Source organism: Ascaphus truei, chromosome 2 (genome assembly GCF_040206685.1).
Source record: "Ascaphus truei isolate aAscTru1 chromosome 2, aAscTru1.hap1, whole genome shotgun sequence".
NCBI classification, from domain to species: domain Eukaryota; kingdom Metazoa; phylum Chordata; class Amphibia; order Anura; family Ascaphidae; genus Ascaphus; species Ascaphus truei.
This window is the reverse complement of record NC_134484.1, coordinates 103,640,266-103,655,500: the sequence shown is the minus strand read 5'-3', so window position 1 is coordinate 103,655,500 and position 15,235 is coordinate 103,640,266.

The following is a 15,235-nucleotide window of genomic DNA, read 5'->3' as shown; positions in this document are numbered from 1 at the left end:
CTGGGAGTTTTAAGAAGGCCCAGTGGGAGGACCCCACATTAGCGGTAGCAAGGGGAAATATACGGGACCAGAATAGTACTCCTGGCCAACCAGATAGGTCACTTGCTTACCCCTACTTCGAGGTAGAGAACGACCTAGTATATCGGGTTGATAAAAGGAAATCAGTTACAACTAAACAATTGTTGGTACCACGGACATTCCGTAACGTAGTATTACACCTCGCACATAGTCATCCATTGGGGGGACACCTAGGGGTGGAAAAGACAAAAGAAAAGGTTCTCCGAAGCTTCTATTGGCCTGGGGTTCTGGCAGAAATTACGAATTATTGTTCCTCATGCCCAGAATGTCAGATCACCGCCCCGTTCAAGGCGTACCGCAGCCCATTGGTACCCCTTCCCATAATAGAGGTACCATTTGACCGGATTGCTATGGATCTAGTAGGACCCCTAATAAAGTCTGCTAGGGGACATCAGCATATATTGGTAATATTAGATTATGCCACCCGATATCCGGAGGCAGTTCCCCTACGTAGCACCTCAGCTAAAAACATAGCAAAAGAGTTAGTAGTTCTGTTTTCCCGGGTCGGGATTCCTAAAGAGATTCTATCTGACCAGGGAACACCATTTATGTCCCAAGTAACGAAAGAGCTATGTAAACTCCTAAAAATCAAGCATCTCAGAACCTCAGTCTATCATCCACAAACAGATGGTTTAGTGGAAAGGTTCAATAAAACCTTAAAGAGCATGTTACGGCGGGCGGTTGATAAAGATGGGAAAAACTGGGATTGTTTGTTACCGTACCTGTTATTTGCCATTAGGGAAGTTCCCCAATCATCCACAGGCTTCTCCCCGTTTGAACTATTGTATGGCCGACACCCAAGGGGCTTACTGGATATAGCCAAAGAGACTTGGGAACACGAGGTTACCCCTTACAGAAGTGTAATAGAGCATGTTGCCCAGATGCAGGACCGCATTGCTGCAGTCCTACCCATAGTGAGGGAACACATGGAGAAAGCTCAAGAAGCACAGAGGAATACATATAATAAGGGTGCTAGGGTCAGAATTTTTTCTCCAGGTGATAGGGTACTAGTTCTGGTTCCCACCGTGGAGAGTAAATTCCTTGCTAAATGGCATGGGCCATATGAGGTCTTGGAAAGAGTGGGAGAAGTAAATTATAAGGTAAGACAGCCAGGTAGGAGGAAACCTGAGCAAATTTACCATATAAACCTACTCAAGCCCTGGAAAGATAGAGAAGTCTTGTTAACCCTAGTACCCCCAGGTCCGTCAGAGAATCAAGAAACTGACCCAGAGGTTAGCATAGCTGAAACACTGTCTGTTCATCAGAAACGAGAGGTTCAGAATTTAGTGAAAAGAAACAAAGAAATCTTCTCTATACGGCCAGGTAGAACTAGCGTAATTGAACATGACCTAGTCTCTGAACCGGGGGTCCGAGTTAACCTTAAACCGTACCGAATCCCAGAGGCCAAAAGAAAGGCTATAAGTTTAGAGGTTAAAAAAATGCTAAAACTAGGTGTAATTGAGGAATCCCAAAGTGGGTGGAACAGCCCTATAGTCTTAGTCCCAAAGCCAGATGGTACAACAAGGTTTTGTAATGACTACCGGAAACTAAACGCGGTGTCAAAATTTGATACTTATCCTATGCCCAGGGTAGATGAACTTGTAGAGAGACTGGGCAAAGCCCGATATCTCACAACCCTAGACCTAACAAAAGGGTACTGGCAGGTTCCCCTCACAGAAAGGGCAAAAGAAAAGACAGCCTTCTCAACCCCAGACGGCCTCTTTCAGTATAAGGTGTTGCCTTTTGGCTTACATGGAGCTCCCGCCACATTCCAAAGAATGATGGATAAAATTTTAAAACCACATGCTCGGTATGCTGCCGCCTACCTGGATGATGTGGTAATCCATAGTGAAGATTGGCAATCCCACCTTCCAAAGGTCCAAGCTGTGCTTGACGCAGTCCGGTCTGCTGGACTAACTGCTAACCCCGCTAAATGCACTATTGGTCTGGAGGAGGCCAAGTATCTGGGATATTCTATTGGCAGAGGTTTACTCAAACCCCAAACACTCAAAGTGGAGGCGATACAAAATTGGCCAAGGCCAGTTACAAAAAAACAAGTAAGGACCTTTTTGGGCTTAATTGGGTACTATAGAAGGTTTATTCCCAATTTTGCAACTAAGGCAACCCCACTAACTGACCTCACAAAAGCAAGAGGACCGCTAATGGTAAAGTGGTCCCCCGAAACCGAACAGGCCTTTAGAAGCCTGAAAGAAGCTCTCTGTGCCCAACCAGTGTTGGTCACACCTGACTTCTCCAAAGAGTTCGTAGTCCAAACCGACGCATCTGAGGTAGGGCTGGGGGCGGTACTCTCCCAGGAGTCTCAAGGTGAGGAGCACCCCATCCTTTATTTAAGTAGGAAACTAAATCCCCAGGAGAAAAATTACTCCATAGTAGAGAAAGAGTGTCTCGCAATAAAGTGGGCTGTAGAGACGCTCAAATACTACCTGTTGGGGAGAAAATTCCGGTTGGTCACAGATCATGCACCCCTTACCTGGATGTGTCAAAACAGGGAAAAGAATGCTAGAGTGACCAGGTGGTTCCTAAGCCTACAACCCTTTAAATTTTCTGTGGAACACAGGTCAGGGCACAAACATGGCAATGCTGACGGGTTGTCAAGGATGCACTCCCTAATATCCATGGTCGCTCATCCCTCGAGGTCTGAGCTGGGGGGGAGGATATGTGACAGAAACCAGGGGATGGTAATAAATTCCGTATATAGGGCTCCCAGGATACTAGACAGTTTCTATCCTGTTTGGCCTGGGAGTGCAGCCTTATAATACATACACTCCATCCCACAGTTTGGCAAGCGCTGGAACTGAGGGATGAGAGATCCAGACCAGAGTTTGTCTGCTGCCTGATTTCTGTCTCCTGTCATGCTAATTAGGAATCAGGTATGAAAGACTGATTTCCTGTTTGCTCTGGTCTCCCCACAAGAGCCAGGAGGCTGGAAGGCTGCTGAACTACAGAGGGGAGAAGCCTCTTCCCCAAACAGGTTCAATCTTTCTGTTCATTTGTGTAAGACTGCAAAAGTACCATGTTTTGATGTTGGAAGTGGAAAAGCCACTTCCAACCCTGAGTCAGGGATATCTAAGTTAAGTTATCGCTCAGGTGAGCAGCTTTTGTTTTGATCTGTTTTCTGTTGTATGCACTGTGGCAGTCTCAGTGCCTGGGACTGAATAAACCAGGCATAGCCTGTTTAAAGGAACAGTACGTGACGCCTCATCATTTAACCTACCCTAAAAGACCGTGTTCTAAACAGTCCCGGACAAACGACGGAGCCCCGGAGTAAGCCGTTTGTCACAGTGTTTATTACAACCCCCCTTCCCTTTTGTTACCACTAAATATGTTTAATACTGTACTATGAGGGTTTTGGGCTTTTCTTTTTCATATCTCTAGATACTTTATGCCGCCTCTCTCCAAGCCTGATTTGTATGTGACTTTACCTTACTGTGTAGCTTTACTTAATGGGCTCAGCATGCTGTCTGTCAGCCTAAATCTGACAGCCAGATGTTGTTTCACACCATTCCCCCCAAATCTCCTCTTCCCTGGGCAGCTCACAAATAGCCTTTCTCTGGCAGGTTACATCCCTGGCCGTCCTCTCTATTTTGGCAGGCTATGGCCCCAGCCACCCTCTCTCTCAAAGCAAGTAAAGCCCATGGCCGTCCTCTCTCTCTCTCTCTGAGCAGACTACACCCACTGTCATCCTCTTTCAAAAAGCAGACTACGCCCCAGACCATCCATGCTTCACTCTCCAGCTGTCCTCTCTCTCCATGCAGGCTGTAGCCCAGGCCGTCCTTTCTCTTTGGGCAGGATACGCCCCTGCTCACCTTATCGGCTACACTTGTTCATGCCCAGCCACTTTCCCCATTCACCTTTGGGTTGCCCTGCTTCCTTCTCAGGCCTGGTCACAGCTGCAGGTGTACATTGGTGTGCAGTCACAGTCCATTTGGGCATCTTAAATTTATATCCCTTAATCATAGTGTTACGTACTTCTAGTCTGCCCAGAGGAAGGGCAGTGCGGCAGCAATGGTTCCGCACAAGCTACCTCTGCAAGAAGTTTCCCTGTCCTGCTCCTGCACTCCTTGTGAGTTTGAGGTTGTAATAATTTTTTTGGCCTGTTACCCTTTGCCCGACACCTTCTACATTAGGGTTCTAAAGCCAAAGGTCTCAATTCAATAAATCATTACCACAGTTACAGAATTGTTACCTACATACACATGACAATTGGAAGTCAATTGTTATATTTGTCATGTGGGGGAGTAGCATATCCTGGCTTTAAGCCTGCATCAATGCAGCAGGCTGATTATGGCCGAGTCCCCAGTCATAACTGTGACACGCACGCCCGGCGGGGGGGTGGCGCGTGCACTGCGCTAACCGTGATCTGCGGTCTGACAGGGAGAGAGGGAGCTTGCGACGGGATGGGGCGTGGCCATCATGTCACACGTCAGGTTCGCCCTCATTGGGTGAACCGCCGGTGGGGGAGTGACCACGCCTCCGTCGCAAGTTTTAAACTCAATTTCATTGAGTTTAAAAAATCTTGCTGCACCTTCAGCGTCAAGGTGCGTACTGGGCCCTTCCCCATTGAGGGGCGGTGCTTACACGCACAGCGCACGCCGAGCCGTGCGCTGTGGCAGTTACTGGGACCGCAGCCTGACTAATCTCAGATGAGCAATGCCTTTAAATATCAGACACATCCCAGGCTCCTTTGCTAGTTGCAAAATCTGAATCCACCATCCACCCTCCTCCTCCCACTCAGAAGCGTGTGTACAGAGCTCCCAAACATTTGGTTTGAAATCGGGTTTATTGTTTTCTAAATTTATTTCACTTGATATATTTTGGTGTGAGAAATGTAGGGGAATACACTGTGTTTTTTATAGAGAGTTTGGGGTTTATTTTGGTTTTTTAAAAACCGTTTTTGTTTTCACCCAGGGGCAGCAGTGATTCAACCCAGTACAGCTGTACTTTGGCTGGGCTGGTAACTGCAGATTCAACCCCTCTCCCCTTCCCCACCACTGGTTGTTTGGTTTTCTTATTCACTTTTATTTAAAGTTGATTTGTTTTTCATTTGGATTTGGGAGCTCTGTGCTTTTAAAGAAAGTAATACTGTGGTGCAGCTCATTGATAGGGAGAGAGGAATTAATAAGGGAGGGAAAGGAAAAAACTGCAGCATTTTAAAAGCTGATTTTTTCCTCCCTTAGCAGAGAGGTAATTAATTTGTTCTTAAAGGGACAGCTCCTCTCTGCACCTCTCTCCCTGGGCATTACAGCTGCGGCTGCCTTTATCCTAGTGCGGCCGTATCGGTGCAACTCTGATAACCGCAGGCAGATGCAGTAATTTTTTTTTTTTTACGGAATATGTTCCGGTATTTTAGCGTTCGTAATATTAGCATTTTATTAGCGCTGTCTGCAATACTGCAATACCGTCTAAAAACTTAGGGGGGCGTTCGCGAGCTGTTGTCTTCAAAGTCTAATATTTTAGCAGTTCAACCTACAGTACGTCAGTACACAGTCTGCGTGTGCGCGCGCAGTAATTGTAAATTTGCATATTTATACATACAGTGCTGTATGTCTCATTTGAACATTGTTGAAACGCATAGGCATGTACTGTAACAGTATCACATGTAGGCGTATACAGCGCTCTCCCCTCGCTCTCCCCTGCCCACACACAGGCTAATATACTGCACTGCAGTATTTCAACTTCTTATCTTTTCTACAGTACAGTACACCTCTCCCACACCATTCCTTTGAATGTGTGTCTTTCTGGTATCAATCACATTCCTGCTTGCTACATAGCTGATGATTACTGTGCATGCATCTATAACTTCACCACTGCTTGCTTGCGAAGTTCAAGTAAGGGACCCAAAAAAAAAAAAAAAAAATCTCGTCATTTTTTATTTTTATTTTCTCCACAAGCCTGCCTAAACCATCTTGATATTACGATATTCAAACTGCTTTTGACTTCGACACTGTGCGTTTGACTGCACATGGTTGATTTGTGTGGTTTTTATGTGTTTGGGGGTGTGGGGATCAAATTATTATGATGACCTGCCTGTTGAAAATATGTCATGTCTTTGAACTACAGTACAGCTAATCCTTCATGCAGCTGTACCCTGTACCCCCCTCCCCCACGCACACACACACAAGACTTGCTCAAGGATTTGAACCTCTTATCGACACCTCTCCAGAACCATTCCGTTTCTAAAGCTTGTCATTGTGCTTTTAATTGTCCCAAGCCGAGCATCACCTCTCTGCGCCTGCGTGTAATCCTCTTTGGGAAGGGAGCAACATAGCAGACCTCTCTGTAATCCTCTATGGGAAGGGAGCTAGCTGATGATTACTGCGCATGACTCACCCATCCACCCCCCAACCCTTTGAGGCGTTGTTTACGGTAACGCTTGTGATAATCCCTTCTCGAATTTGATATGTAAATCTGATTTGCACAACACTGTGAAATTGAGAATTAAAAAAAACATAATCTGATTCATGTTTTTGATGCAGTAAGTTACCACTTTTGTCATTCTTTCTTTTTCTTTGGTGTAGGGGAGGGGGGGTTGTCAATGATTATGATTATCATGAATGTGAAGAAATATTTATTTTATTTTATCAGGGACAAAAAATACAAATATACAAATAATCATGAATAATACGAAATACAGTCTTTATTCAGATCTTCTGTCAGTTGAAAATTGAGGGCCGGTGGATAATCATGAATAATGCACATTGATAATAATATTAATTAATAATATATAATATATAATAATATATATAATAATATAAAATTTTCCGTCTTTATCTTATTCCTCTTTATGTGTAGTTCATTGAGAGAGGGGAGGTTTTGTGTAAATCATGACTGCACTTTAGATACACTTTACTGTACACGCAGTTCACACAATGTACACATGATACCCCCCTCCCCCTTTCCATGCTTTTTTCTCTGAAGTTGTGGAGTTGTGCAGGCCTGACTTACTGTACTGTACACCATCCTACTGTAAATGTGTTGACTTTCTGTACATAAATGTCTTCTCTAGCAGTAAACCATACACCTGTTAATGTTTTGAATTGCTGTACACTTTAAATGTTTTTAAATTGTATTTGTAAATAAATGTCTTTGTACTTACTCCAAAAAAGGAAAATGTTGATTTGTTTTAAATTGTTCCATTGTCTCCTTTTAAACTGTAACAAAATACAGTGTTTCTAGAACATACAGTACTGTCCAGGCATACTGCACAGTACTGTACTGTATACTGTAGGCATGCTCAGTACTGTACATCACAAGAGTATTAAAACAATACATGTACGGGTATAGAATACACATATGTACTGGAATACATGTAGAATAAATGCATACTTTTTATTTTCGGGTTTATTATACAGTATACTGTATATAAAAAAGTATTGTATACGGTATGAAAACAACAGCATACTGTTTCAGGTTTTCTATGAAGCTCTCAGTTACAGTATTCTATCCTAATCAATAACAACGGCCACTAAACTGTAGACTCCGGTACTGTACGTGGTTTTTTAAATCCGATTCAGCAATGTGCAGGCATTGTTACACAAAGAGATATTATCCATCGAAATCCCTCCATTTGCCGTTTTTCGGATGAGATGAAAAAGTTTTCTTTTCTTAGGAAAAACAAAAGTACAAGTTTTAATTTACAGGTCAGTCAGCCCCCTAAAGAAGTTCCCACAGTCAGTCCCACCAATCATTTTCTCGGGGGGGCGTCTCCTGTTCACATGCGCTTGCGCATACTGTAGATGTGATGACACGCATATGCGTTTCAAGAAGGTTCCAATGCGCATGCGCCTAGCTTTTCACCAATTGTGCAGTATCTACTGTAGAAGCTGCTCAGCCAATGATATTGCTTACAAGAGAATCGCTTGACTGTGCATTGATATTGATATTTTAAAAACAGAATAAAATACGGCAACATTACTCACCATAGACTTTGCCAATCAGCTGGTGCCGAGCCACTGCCAATCCCGTATTCTTGATTATACATGTAGTTGACAGGTGCCAGCAGATGAGGCTGGAAATCGCTTTGGTACATGCAAGCTTGCTGGAATCTGTACGCGAAATCCGGCTCAGGCTGCAGGTATCCGGGCGGGGACAGACAGCAAGGGTTGCCGATCACCAGGTTTTCACTGACGGTCGGACCGTTATTGGAAGCTGGCGCATTGCTTGCCAGCGACTGACGTTTCTTAGTTGGTTTTAACATGACCTTTCGCCTTTTGAAGTCTCCATGATCATTGATACGGGAAAAATCCGGTGATACACACCAATACCCTGCAATAACACCGGGATCAATACGAAAAAAACACAGATCGATACATAACTTTTTCCTAATTGCACGCTTCCACACATGAGCATCTGTTGAAAATTTGTAAAAGTCATAGTTTTCGATAAAATACTGATAAATTTCACCAACTGTTGCCATCTTATCATCTGTTGCATTAACCGTGGCCCATATTAAATAAGCGTACGTTCTGTCTGGGTTTTGGAACACGGACTGCGGTGGTGCACTCATGTCGGGACTCTTAGGACAATAAAACACCAGACACTGTGCATGTATTTTTTAATATGAAAAGCCTTAAATTGATACATTATTGTAACTTCTTCAGTACAGTACCAAGGCCAATTTACAATGGACCACTGTGGTATTTTTATAAACACCTGCAAGTCGACACATTACTGAAGTGCATGCGCATTACAATTCATGAATATCTGCCACCTGGTGGATACGCGAAGAATTGCAACCAATTAAATCCCCATGGAAGGGTTGGGTACTAGGATAATTCTTTCTAATGTGCCCCCCTTCCTCCCAGACAGCCTCATGCACCCCCACCTGCAAGCCCTGGGAGACATTAAGTCCTATAATAAAAATACCGCTGGGCTGCAGGGATAGGGCGCTGAGGCACATGCTCTCCTTCAGGCGACAGGTACAACTGCTGCTGCCAGGGAGCACAGAGTGTGCGGAGGGGTCCTTTGGGGTGCTCTACGAGCGCATGATGTACACGGTGTACTATGGCACGGAGGAGGTTAGGTACTATCTGTGCAAGGAGCTGGGGCACGCTCGCAGGAGTTGCTCCAAAGGGAGCAAAAGATCTACACCAGCTCCTGCACCTGCTCCTCCCTCTGCCAAGACACCCTGTACCGATGTGTGCCCACCACAGCGGGGCCCTCGAGGGCTCAGGTCCCACCTAGGGCCATAGGAGATGTCGCTGCCCCATTTCGGACAGTGACATCTGCACCTCTCCCTAAAAACCAGAGGGAGAAGAAAAGGGCCACCCTGGTGCAGCCACCCTCTGTTGTTGCTGTCTCCCCCCAGGAAAACCCAACCCCCAATGTAAGCTCCATACAGGGTGTGGGGGAGCAGGAGGAAACTCCTGCTGTGGAGGCAGCAGCACCCTCTCCTGGGGAATCAATCCCCAGGAAGAAGAAGTTTAAAACTGACAAGAGGGTGGTTAAGGATGAGGAGGGTGAACCGTACTATGTTCACCCTCTGAAGACTCCGAAGCGGAACATCGCTTCAGTTCCGTACAGAGTGGCCTGGTCCAGCCCACTGGTTAGGATCAGCCAGCGTGGTCCGGATCTCACTACAGATCCCACGAAAATACAGCCTCACCCCCTTGGGGATCTGGAGGAAGTGAGAGGGGAAAGGGAGGTACCCAGCGTCTCTGGGGTGGAAGGCCAGAGTGCTCAACAGCATGAGGCCTTGCCCCTGGACATAGACGTTGGGGAGCGTTCCAATACCCCTCTCAGTTGGAAGGTAGTCCCTGGGGACTTGTGTTTCGGTGGATCTACCACACTGGATGCAGCTGTCTTCGGGGACTCGGGGGTCGGCCAGGATCCCCCTCCGGCCATGCCGCCTTCGGGTGGCACACCTGGAGCTACGCCCCAGCTCATATCACTGGAGAAGGGGATGAACTTGGGCTGACCCCCATGGATGACTCTGGGAGTGTGATTAAGGGGGGTGGTTGGGGTTGTGGGGGATGGAGCGGGGGAGGCAGATATGGGTGGGTGTGTTATGCGAGCGCTCCAAATTACATCGGGGAGGCGTCTCATGTGGACCCTCTCTGTGGGGAGTCTTCGCTGGGCTCTATACTGGAGGCGCCTGCTGGACTGGACCCTCCTCATGGGTGCTTGCTGAGAAATACCCTTCCACGACTGCTGCGGGCCCCTGCGACATCTCATCTGCCCAGGTGGAGGTGGAGGAAGTGGTGAAGGCACTGCGTGCCTCTGGGGCCCCCAAGATCACTCAAGGGGCCACTGCCTCCACACAACCACCACCAGTCGCCCCTGAATATTCCACCCCGGGGTCAAACGTAGAGGGTACAGTGGACCCCCCGTGAAAACACCAAAGAGGGGGCCCACTGTAAGGCTGAGAAAATGAATCCCCACAGGGAAGGGCGGGAGTTTTGAGATCATCAGCCAAGAGGAGCTGAGGCTCAGTTAGAAGGAGTCCTCTGGCATCGCGGAGTCAGTGGACTCCTTGACCCTCGTTATCCCTGCCCAGGAACTAGCTGAGTTCCTGGAAAGTACCCTCTACGGGCAGAGAAACATGAAGGTGCAGTTGGCCCTCGAGAGGTGGAAGGATGCCTCGCTCATTCTCCACTCTCTCATGGAATATATGAGGGCCAACCACAGGGTCAAAAACTCCGGGACCCTTGACCATGTTCGCGCCCGGAAGTTTTACCACTTGTTGCGAGCCCACATAGCTACTCAGGATTCAGCACCCTGAGCGCCTGTGGGAAGCACAAGGAAAACTCCTGACTACCAATGGCTTTGAGCATCGGTACGCTTAATGCAAATGGCTGTAGGGACGGGTTTCGCAGGTTCCAGGTGCTCTCCTTTTTACAGAAGGGAGGGTATTCTGTGAGTTTCCTGCAAGAAACCCATACCACTCCAGAGGCCGAAGTCAGCTGGCATCTGGAGTGGCGAGGCAGAGTCTTCTTCAGCCATCTCACTTCGTCATGTAGTGGGGTGGTGACCCTGTTCTCGGAGTCCTTTCAGCCAGAGCTATTACTTGCCAAAGCTGTTGCTCCAGGCCGTCTGTTGCATCTCAGGGTCCGGCACAATTTCTTGAACGTGTATGCTCCTGCCACCGGACCCTTGAGAATCCAGTTCTTAGTCAGGTTGTCTGAATACCTGGACACAGTCGACGCGGACGAGTGCGTGGTGCTCGGGGGTGATTTCAACTGCACCCTCGAGGCTCTGGATCGGAATGGTCCGGAGCCATCCCCATACTCTGCGTCGACCCTGCGGGAGATCATCGCCCACAACTCCTTGGTAGATGTCTGGCGAGAACAACATCCCAGGGCATCCACTGAGTTCACCCATGTTAGGGTGTATATGGGTGAACGGATGTCCTGGTCCCGGATCGACAGGCTGTATATATCTAACCACAGCCTGTCGCGAGCCCAGTCCAGTGCCATTAGGCTGGCGCCATTTTCGGACCACAATTGTGCATCCGTGGTGGTGGCGCTACTACCAGCAGCGCCCTTGGCCGCCTATTGGCACTTCAACAATACTTTGTTTGAGGACAAGGGGTTTGCGACGTCGGTCCAGGACTTTTGGATGGCTTGGAGAGGTTGCAGGTTGGACTTTGCCACGTTAGAGCAGTGGTGGGACGTGGGCAAGGTTCGTCTGTGCCTCATTTGTCAGGAGCATGCCAAAGGTGCTAACAGACAGCACGATGCTGAGATCGAGGCCCTTAGGGGGAGGTGCTCGATCTCGAGGAGCTGCTGTCTGTGGCAGGGGACCAATCCCTGCAGAGTGCGTACGTGGAGAGGAAGTGCGCTCTCCGAGACATGGAAGATCGGAGATCTCGGGGGGTGTACGTGCGATCCCGCATCCACTTCCTTCGGGAGATGGGTCGCGCCTCTTCTACGCGCTGGAGAAAAAGAGGGGAAACCGTAAACATGTCACCTGCTTGCTGGGAAAGGACGGTACCCCTCTGATGGACCCGAAGAGCATCCGGGACAGAGCCCGTAGGTTCTACGTAGACCTTTTCTCTCCGGAGTCCATCCAGCCAAACGCATGCAGGGTCTTATGGGAGGGGCTTCCCACAGTCGGCGAGGGTGGAAGGAAGCGGCTTGAGTTACCATTGACTCTGGCCGAGCTCTCTGAAGCCCTCAGTCTCATGTCCTGTGGAAAAGCGCTGGGGCTAGACGGGCTGACTGTGGAGTTCTTCCGTTTTTTCTGGGAGATTCGGGTACCTGATTTCACAGAGGTCCTGGCCGAAGCCCTGGAGACCGGTGAGATGCCCCTTTCATGTCGGCGGGCAGTACTGTCTCTGCTGCCGAAGAAGGGGGATCTCCGCTAGATCTCTAACTGGCGACCGGTCTCACTGCTCAGCATGGACTATAAGATCGTAGAGGTGACATACTTTCCGCCTCCAATACCTGCAGAGATACCTATTCGTAGATCCGTCTCCGCAGTTGTGCCAGATGGCAACCAGTTCCTTTCGCCAGCTGCGCAATATGAGGTATGACCGGCAACTGTTTATCATCAGGCCCGAGGGGTTGGGTAGAGACTTCTCGGTGCTGCCGGCATACTACCGGGACTTACTAAGGGCCTGGAGCCAAGTCTCCGCGACCAGGAAAGGACAGGCGGCGGTGGGGGTTGGTTTCCTCGCCAAGCCCCTGCTGTTTAATCCAGCAGTGAGGGCTCGGATGTTGGATTCACCCTATATCCGCCGCCAACTAATCCTGGCGCAAGTAACCAGAGTCGGGAATCTCCTGGACTACGGACGACGGGACTGGGTAGGGGAAGAGGTGCTCGCGCACCGTATGGGTCTGCCTACTGCCCGCGTCCCTCGTCGTCTGATCCAGGAGATTAAAGATGTCATCCACCCCGACTCATGCACCTTCATCAAGGGGGTATTGCAGACCAGAGAACCCTGCCCACCTATCATCCCCAGCTCTAAGGATCTTTGCGTGGAACCAAAGCCATAGCAACCCCCTCAAGCTCCTCTCTCCCCCAACCTCAGCAGGTTGGGGGACATGTCCCCGGCATGTTTCCGCGGCATGCTGAGGAAAGGCCTGTACTCTCTCGTGCTCCATATAGTGCACTACCTCGCCCTTGTCATCCGCCCCGATACCATCTGGAGGCGGGTACTTCCTGCAAACGAGGGCGAGAAGCCCCGGTGGAGGGAACTCTATTCGGAGTTGGTTCCCTGACCTGCCGGGGATTTGAGTTGGAGAGTTCTCCACGGTGCACTGAGCACGGGAGAGTACTTGGCCCACTTCACGGACTCCCCCGCCACCTGCCCCTTCTTTGGCGAGCGGGAGTCTGTGTACCATATTTATTTTAGCTGCACCAGACTACAGCCCCTCTTATCCCCTTTGAGGGGTCTTCTCCTGCAGTTCTGGCTGCACTTTTCCCCTGACCTTTTTATTTTTGGGTGCCCAGTGTCCCGGGACAATAAGCCTAGGGATCTCCTCGTCAACCTGCTCCTGGCATTGGCTAAGCTAGCCATTTATAAGACCAGGAAGCAGTGTTTTACAGAGGGAGGTCCCAACAAACATCGTGGCCATGTTCCGGGCGCTAGTGCACTCCCGTATCCGGGCAGAGTACACGTACGCCGAGTCCACTGGGGCAGTTTCAGAGTTTGCCATCCAGTGGGCGTCAGGTGGGGTGCTCTGCTCGGTATCCCCTACTCTGGATTATTTTGTATTGACCCTTCATTTTTAGTGCACTTTATTTTATTTACAGTGCACTTGTTGTTGGTTTAATTTTTATATTTGTTTGGCTGGTTTTTCTTTGTTCACCAGCCAATCAGTAAAACCAGATCAAAATAGACCTCCTCCTTTTCATACTCCCTTCTGATTAAAGTCAGTCTCTTACCCTTAGTCCTACACCTTCTATGTCAGGGTAGTAAAGCCAAAATTCTCAATTAAATAAATTGATACCAATTTTTTACCACTTTTTTTTAAATGTAATATTTGTGATTTGTTTTCAGTACATATTGTTTGAGTGTGATTGCTGTTAGGACATTAAGGAATGTGAAGCCTACAACCTACTGTATGCTCATGGTCTTATACCTCATGTCACAATATTTAAAATTGCTGGTAATACGCTATTGCTGTTTAAACATAACCCTTGATAGACGAATGTACAATATACAGCAGCATTTACTGCTAATACAGTTGTCATTCACAAGTGTCTGTCACACTCTACCTTCAACACTTTTTGAAGTGAAACTTCTTTGCTGGCACCTAGTAAAATTTCATGGCACAAATCTCCTTCAAGGAGACGTTAGTGTGTAACGGAAGTGACGTCATTGGACTGTGTTGGCAGCACATGCGCATAAGCATCCACCACCGGCGAATGCGTAGAATTGGCCACCGCCAGCATATGCGCAGAAGCGTCCACCACCAGCACATGTGCAGAAGCATCCACCGCCGGTGCATGCTTAGAAGTGGCCAGGGGCACCAGTGCATGCGCAGAAGTGGCCACCGGTAGCGCATGCACAGAAGCACCCGCCACCAGCGCATGTGTAGAAGCAGCCAGTGGCACCAACGCATGCGCAGAGGTGGCCGCTGTCTTGAGCACACGCTCAGAGGCAGCCTGCGCCACCAACGCATGCGCAGAGCTTACAAATTAGCTTACAAATTAAAACAGGTTTTTAAAGCACTACTAAATTCTACAAACTATAGGACGAAATTCATATTACTTGTGGTTCCCTTGCTTTACATCCTTTGCATGTGTGCCGGCAGTGCTAGTCATTACTAAATTACAATTCTGAGATCTTAAAGTTATTACGTCTAAAACATAACAGTTCAAAAACAGCAGAAACAAAATTGCTTCTTTTTTTTTATGTAATCAAAGTTCACAGATTGCACCTTTAACAATATAGGCATTCAGCTTATTTGTTTAATAAATTAAACAATAGCGCCATCTAGTGATATTTTATAGTTTACTACTGTTAATTCTTTTTTTTTCTCCATATGCTGCCTTTTAAGGCTACATTCACTGAAATGATAAGCCTATTTAATTTTTTCACAAATGTCAAATAGTGTATATCAATAACATTTTGGCATTATAATTTAATTAAATACTTAAGCACATGCTAAATTGTTCCAAATGTGTAATTAACTACTTTCTGTTAGTTCAGTTATTTAACTGAACTATTCGAACAACGTGCAATTTGGTG